The 7,308-nt window shown below is 41.1% G+C and overlaps 1 protein-coding gene across 3 annotated transcripts in view; it reads right to left on the minus strand.

The window, feature by feature from the left end:
- The window catches only part of P4HA1 (prolyl 4-hydroxylase subunit alpha 1), an 81,955-nt gene extending 76,460 nt beyond the window's left edge, over positions 1 to 5,495 (minus strand). For 2 of the 3 annotated variants that reach the window (XM_021700209.1, XM_021700208.2), the window contains exon 1: positions 5,291 to 5,411. The gene's annotated coding sequence lies outside the window, so the exon portion shown is untranslated. Of the gene's footprint in view, positions 1 to 5,290 lie in introns of all 3 variants that reach the window. The other variant, XM_021700206.1, reaches the window with a different exon arrangement.
- Between the last annotated feature and the right edge of the window lie 1,813 nt (positions 5,496 to 7,308).

The raw sequence follows: 7,308 nt of genomic DNA on the forward strand, positions 1-7,308 counted from the left end.
CTTAACCAAATGAGTCACCCGGGCACCCTACAGATTCAAATTCTTAAAACTAGGTTTGTTTTCTAATTTGGAGAGTGGTAAATATATACGTGAGAAGTTTTAAAGTCTAATTTCTAAAGTTTAAAACTTTTGTATACACACACACACTTTAAAACTTTACGCAGTAACTAAAAGAACTCAAAAAAAAAATTAACAACTGAGAGATGGGATCACAATTATCTTCACTCAACTTCTGCATTTTCTTTAATAAACATTTAATAGAACATTTTTATTTCTGTAAGTAGACAAGCTAAAAAAAAAAGTCAAAGTAGCATTGAAGTGAGGAGACAAATTGAGAAAATCCAAATGTTTAACTCCCCAGCTCTACTACCTGACACAATACCACCATCAATCCCTTTTGCTCCAAATTTCATCTATTTTTTATTTACACAGGAAGGTCTGATAAGACAACTTTACTGTCTTCACCACCCTAAGGATACAAGTGAAACATAAAATTTAGATTTTTACGTTGTAGAGTTTCTAAGCTTAAGTAAGGAATATGAGATGATGGCAAAATATTCCAAAAACAGAATTTTCAATGAAACATGTAGAACAGTGGAACAAAATAGATAATCTAGAAACAGAAAATGGTCTGTTTGGTTTTGGCAAAGGTATAAAGGCAACTCAATAGAGCAAGGATAGTCTAGAATAGTTGGATATTCATGTACAAAAAAAATGTTTTATTTGGGCACCTCATATCCCCTAATGGACACTGGGCAGCTCCCTGCCCAGGAATTTATATAAATTTTGGGACAAATTCCATTTTTCTTAACCCTAGTCTCCCTCTTCTCACTCTAGCCTTTAATTCCCTCTTTTTCCTATTGCCAGATCCTCAAAGTTGTCAAGTTCAGGAAAAGATATATGAAATAAAGTCACATTTACTAGAATAAGGAGAGATGAATTCATGGTTGCAGAAAATGTGAATCTAGATATGGGTTTCCATTCAGCAGTTACTCAGATTTAACATCAAGTAAAATTGTCAGTAACATGCTTGCAAGGCATGTAACTTCCATGTCTCATTTCTCCTAGAGAACGTTTCTTATTACTCTTTTGATTCTCCCACAGTCTATGAGACACATTATGTTTTTAAAATGAAACTTAGTGGAATGATTTAGTTAGTACTAACCCCGGACCCTACTTTATTTCAACCCTGGTTGTTGAAAACATTTATAAAACGTTGGTAATATGCTATTAAATTTTTTTTTTCTCCCTGTTCCATTTCCTCAGACTCAACCTGATCAATTATCAAGAATGAAGTACTATGAAATGTGAATCAGAAAACACAACCTGGGTCCAAGTCCTAGTTCTGACAGTTACTATATTCTTGGGCAAATTACTTGACTTCTCTGAGCCTCAGTTTCTTCATTTATAAAATGAAGATGATATAAAACTACCTTACAAAATTACTTTAAGGATCAAATTATACAATATATGAAACAACACTTTAAAAAATATAAAGTGCTTTAGTTATTATCAAGTAGATTAAAAAATCTTTTTAGAGGCCAGTCCAATGCTCCTAGAAAATTCATTCAGAGGGGGAAGGAAAAATTACCGATAAAAGGTTTTATTGTCATTTGTTTCTCCCCGCCCGAAAAAAAAAAGAAAAAAAAAAAAGAAAAGCAGAAAGAAAACTGGTTAAAGTTTACTGTAGCTATACAGGTGGATATAAGAAACTGCTAAATTACAGCCTTCTCTTTGCACTACTTATCATGGAGAAACAGCTCAAATGCCTAACAAGAGAGAAAGGCTAAGTATATTAACATATTACAATATTACTATTTAAATGAAAAATATGTAAACCACCAAAACATGGACATATTTATATGAAACACTAAGCAGGAAGAGGAAAAGAGTCCAAGATAGTATGCATTCACAGATGACACTATGTAAGAAGCATGACTCCTATCCTGTATTTTTGCCAAAGTCCAACCAAATATACTAATAGTCATACTGATCATCCAAAGCAACATCAAGAAAAGGAATATTTCTCATTACATCAAGTTCAAAAATTGCTGGAGTAATCTTAATGAAGTCTTTTGAACTTCTAGTTTTTATTAAGGCACAATATTTGGCCAGAGGAAAACCAAAGCTTCAATTTATACAAATAAATTGCATTGGGTAGAAACACGAATGAAGCTTTAACTAGTTTCACAAATATACATACACACTTTATTTGGCTTGTCTCTTACAGAGTCTTATATCGTACATACAAACACACCATTATGATTTAATTATAAGATTCAAGTTCTCACTGTATGAAGAGTAACAGTTTCATGCCAAGGGCCTAAGCAATTTATTTTTGTTTACATTCAAGCATTTTCTACTTTCAGAGTAGAACCAAAGACATATTACAACATATGAGGGGAAGGGAAGGGGGGGAGGGAGGGGGGAGGACAGGCAATATCACGTATGATTGCTTAGACAATTTAGCAATTCAACAATTCTCCCACCAACCTATTAACTTTTGGTAAAACCGTTTCAGCAAAAGTTTATTACTGTCATCTATGTACTCCAATCTAGTCAGACTTACAACTCAGTTCCATTTTCAGAAATATTCAAGAAATACTGCCTCAAGATACCTAGATGTACTTAAAGATTAACTTCATATATCTTTTATTTTTTATTCTTATACCAGTTTATAGATGTGCAAGGTTGGGGGAGGGGAGTATCTGTAAATGGTACATAATACTCCATGCAGATCTGTGCACTTCCATTTTCTGACCCAGGATCCATACTTTCTATCAGATTCTCAATGGATTTCATGACCTCAAAGTATCTCAAGTCTAAGAGCAGTAATTATATCCCAGTTGATATTTAATTGCTAAATAAAATAAGGCATTCCTTCCACATAAATGAAGGCTCACAGCTTTACCACTGGGTCCCTGGAGTAACTCCTGCTGCATCCCTGGAATAAAAGCAGGAATCTGAACTTAATAGCCTTATGAAAGATATTGCTTGTCAGTATACAACCCACTCTGCAGCATTAGAAAAGGTTAATTAATCCCCTTATCAGAAAGCCAGGGTTCACCTGCAAACCGGGACCACCTACGTGGTATAAAGCTTTCTTTTTTCAAAAGTCTTTTGCACTGTCTAAATTTTTCTACAGTAATTAAAAATTGTATATATTTCTTTTATCTCTGTTACTACCTTAGTTACCAAGGCACAAAATGACCAATGTAATTATCCGCTTACCAAAGTCATGGCTTTAAGTACTTCAAAATAAAACTCATCTTAAGATGTCAAAGGAGGGGCGCCTGGGTGGCTCAGTTGGTTAAGCGACTGCCTTCGGCTCAGGTCATGATCCTGGAGTCCCGGGATCGAGTCCCGCATCGGGCTCCCTGCTCAGCGAGGAGCCTGCTTCTCCCTCTGACCCTCCCCCCTCTCATGTACTCTCTCTCATTCTCGCTCTCTCAAATAAATAAATAAAATCTTTAAAAAAAAAAAAAAAGATGTCAAAGGAAACAGCATTATCCATCTAAAAAAAAGAGACAACATAGTCCTTTTCCTAGTTAGTCTATGTTAAATCTGTAAGAAGCATTTGCCATCAGCTATCTAAAATACTGACAGGATTCAAGGCATAATGTTTCAAAATCAAAACTGACATTGCTTTTAAAGGTAAGTGATAAAACCTATGCTTCCCACAGAAAGAAAAAGGTAAAATCTGAGATTCTTATTTAAGATTCTGAAATTATATTCACAGGCTAAAAGCCAAAATTAAAGAAAAAAACACACGTAATGTCTATTTAAATTTCAAATGAAGGCAACACATATTATAAGTTGTTCACTTTCAGCTTCTTGAATATTTCCTGCTTAAGGTATCCATTTTCTCCACAGAAACTCAATCAGAAAAATCCCTTCAAAATGTTTTATAAATTCAATTGCAATGTTCCTACTATTTCATCTTATTATCTTAGAAAAAGACTAGCCTCATTCATAAAGCTATTCACACATCTAAACCTAAAAGGGGAAATAAGTTTCTTCCTAGAAACTTTTTTTAAAAAGGAGCAAAAACCTGATGAAAGAACACTGTTGCCACGTCTTTTCCCCTCCCCCACTCACGTAGTGGCAGTTTCATCCCTTCGGAGTGCATTCCAAGGGAAAGTCCAAGAGCCACAGCTCTCCGAGAAACCAGAAACAGTTAAGTTCAAACTGGCAAGTCTCTGTGGCCTTTCAGATCAATTCCTAAAAGGAGAGCTAGCTGCTGCTTCATCCCTTTCTTAAAGCAAACAGCGCAAAATTCCAAAGAGTCTTCACTCTCCGGAACGCATATAAGTGTCAAAAAATTAAACTCTACTTAATACATTCAATTATTCAGGAAAAACAGTCTCCTAGAAATAGGAGAAATGGTACCATTCTTCCTCCCCCTTAAAACATACATCTGGGAGGCATTCGTGAAATCCAACTCGAAGTTCTCACACAACCACGAAACTCGATTTACTGATGTGGAGTTTTAAAAAGCAGAACACTCTGCTTAGAGTAAGAGAAGGGGGATGGTGGGGGAAGCTCATGTGCCTTTAAAAAAATTCGTGGAAGAAGAGGGAAGGAAGAGTAGCTTCCCCGACGACTGGGTGATCTGACAGCCGCCTTCCTCAAACCAGCAGACCGAAACTCGGCGCCCGGGGCAGCGTCTAGCTGCTCCAGCAGCACCGCTGCGCGCAACAGATGAGTCGAGCCCGAACTTCTCCGACTAGGTCCGCTTCCCAGACCCGACGATTTTTCGATAGGGTAGAAATGCCTCAAGTGCTTCGGCTCCTGCCCTAAGCTTTTAAAATCCGCTCTCCACTCCGCCACATGCTACCCATCTGCCGCGGCGGAGGCCAAAAACCCACGCCCCGCCCTCGCGTTCCCCCCAGCTTTTGTAGGGAGGACCAGGTATGAGAGCGGCTCGGAAAAATCAACAGGGTGAGCCCTCCCCGGGAAGGAAGGAATATTCAAGAAAGTCCTGGTCCCCAGGCCGGGGACAGAGGCTGCCGCAGCCCCAACGGTCGGGGGCGCCGACCAGGCAGGAGGCGGGAGAAGGGGAGCACGAAGAAGGGCAGAAGAGCCTCTGGGGCAGCCAGGGGGCGCGGGGCGCCAGGCCGAGGTCTCCAGAAAAGAAGGTATTCAGGTTGCTGTGGTCAACTGGAGAACCCTCCGCCCCCAAGCCATCCCACCACAGCGGGCAGGGAGCGGACCACCACAGCTGTCCCAGAAGGGCCACATTGGTCCTAGGGCCTGAGCCGCAGTCTCCCGAGTCGGGGGAGCGTCTTACCTGGGAAGTGGGGCGGGAGGGGCGGCGCGTTCTTCAGTCCCCTGTAGCCAGCTCTCGGGCCGGACACCGGCTCCCTTTCCTCAGCCCGCTGGCGGCGCGACTAGGCAGCAGAGGGAGCCAGTTAGCCCTTTTATAACCTCTAGGCTCCGACGGCAGCGCTAGGGAGGAGGCGACTGCAGCCCTCGCTACGTGAGCTCGATCACACCAGCGTCCCGGGGACTGCGCAGGCGCCAGCCCGCGCCTCCCTCCAGTCGGCACTCGCGGCCCACGCCCGTAATCCCCTCCAGCCCCGGAGTCCTAGGCGGAGAAAGGGGGCGGGCAGGCGGGCCTGGCATGTGATGCGCCTGCGCAGGGTTCTCGCCACGCCGCCGTCACCTTCCTTCCTTCAGATTTGCTTCGCTCCTTTTCATCAGGTTGTTTAAACGCGTTAGTTTCAACGTCGGCCTCAGGCCTGGGCGTCGAAACCACCAGCAATGATATATGAGAAGAGGAGCATGGGAGCGTAGAGAATGAAGCAGAAAAGAAGCCTCGGGTGGAAAATAATACAGTGCATCCTTGGTATCTCGGCTGTCGTGGCCCGGAGGCTTTTCGCCTTACTCACCTCCCTTTTTCACCTCCACTGTTATTTTATACGAATCTCACTCTGCCACTTTTATACTTACTTTATTAGTAAAGTATACGCACTTCGGAGACAGATTTTTTTAATTTAGTTCCCGGCTCAGCCCTGTAAAACGCAGGGCATTAACCTCTCTTTATCTCCGTTTCCTCATCTGTAAAATGGGAATGGTGGTAGGTTCCTCAGGAATACTGGGAGAATTAAATGAGATAATGTATGTGAAGCACTTAGTACATGCCTAGCACGCAGAAAGGACTTGGTAAATATCAGATGCTGTTGTTATACCATATAAGACACCCAATATTGTGTTTGGTCTTAGTCTAAGGTTTGCCTTGGCCATTATATTCCTAAAAGAACAAAGCCTTGGGGAGCCTGGATGGCTCAGTCGTTAAGCGTCTGCCTTCGGCTCAGGCCATGGTCCCAGGGTCCATGGGATCGAGCCCCACGTCGGGCTCCCTGCTTGGCGGGAAGCCTGCTTCTCCCTCTCCCACTCCCCCCGCCTGTGTTCCCTCTCTCGCTGTGTCTCTCTCTGTCAAATAAATAAATAAAGTCTTTAATTAAAAAAACAAAGGAAACCAAACAAAGCCTTGCTATCCGGGAGCAGACAATGAGGGAGATACTTTTACCCTTGTCAGTAAAAGGGAAGAATGGCTTCTCTAAGAATGACTTCTCTAAGACGTGGGATTCATTAAAAATTGTTTCTAAAGTTTTCCTTGTATGCCAAAAAGCATAGCAATAATTAACATTTGACTCTTACCTAGGAGGTGAAGTTGATTATATGGATACAGAAATAGAGAGCAGGTACTTAGAAACTCTAGGCATCCAGAAAGTAGATATAAAGATGTCTAACTCAGCGGTTGTCAAAGTGTAGTCAGGGGTCCACAAGATCAAAATTATTTCATACTGGGGCTCCTGGGTGGCTCAGATGGTTAAGCGTCTGCCTTTGGCTCAGGTCATGATCCCAGGGTCCTGGGATCGAGTCCCGCATCAGGCTCCCCGCTAGGCGGGGAGCCTGCTTCTCCCTCTGCCTCTGCCTCTCTCTCTCTCTCTCTGACTTTCATGAATAAATAAATAAAACATTTTTAAAAAATTATTTCATACTAAGACTGGGCTTTTCCAGAGACTACATGTTTGTGATATTGCAACAGATTGAATGCAGAAGCAGATGTGAGAATTCTGTTAAGCCAGACATTATAGAGATTTTCAGAAATGTAAAATAGTGCCACTCTTCTCTCTAAATCCTTTTTGCTTTGAAATAATAGTTCTATTTCATTAAAAATGTTATTTATGTTAACATGTAACAGATTTATTGTTTTTTATTTTAAATGAATTAATATTTTATATGTTTGTTTTAACTCCTAATACCATTAATATTGACAGATATGATTCACATAAAAGCTTT

The sequence above is a fragment of the Neomonachus schauinslandi genome, chromosome 6 (genome assembly GCF_002201575.2).
Source record: "Neomonachus schauinslandi chromosome 6, ASM220157v2, whole genome shotgun sequence".
Lineage (NCBI taxonomy): Eukaryota > Metazoa > Chordata > Mammalia > Carnivora > Phocidae > Neomonachus > Neomonachus schauinslandi.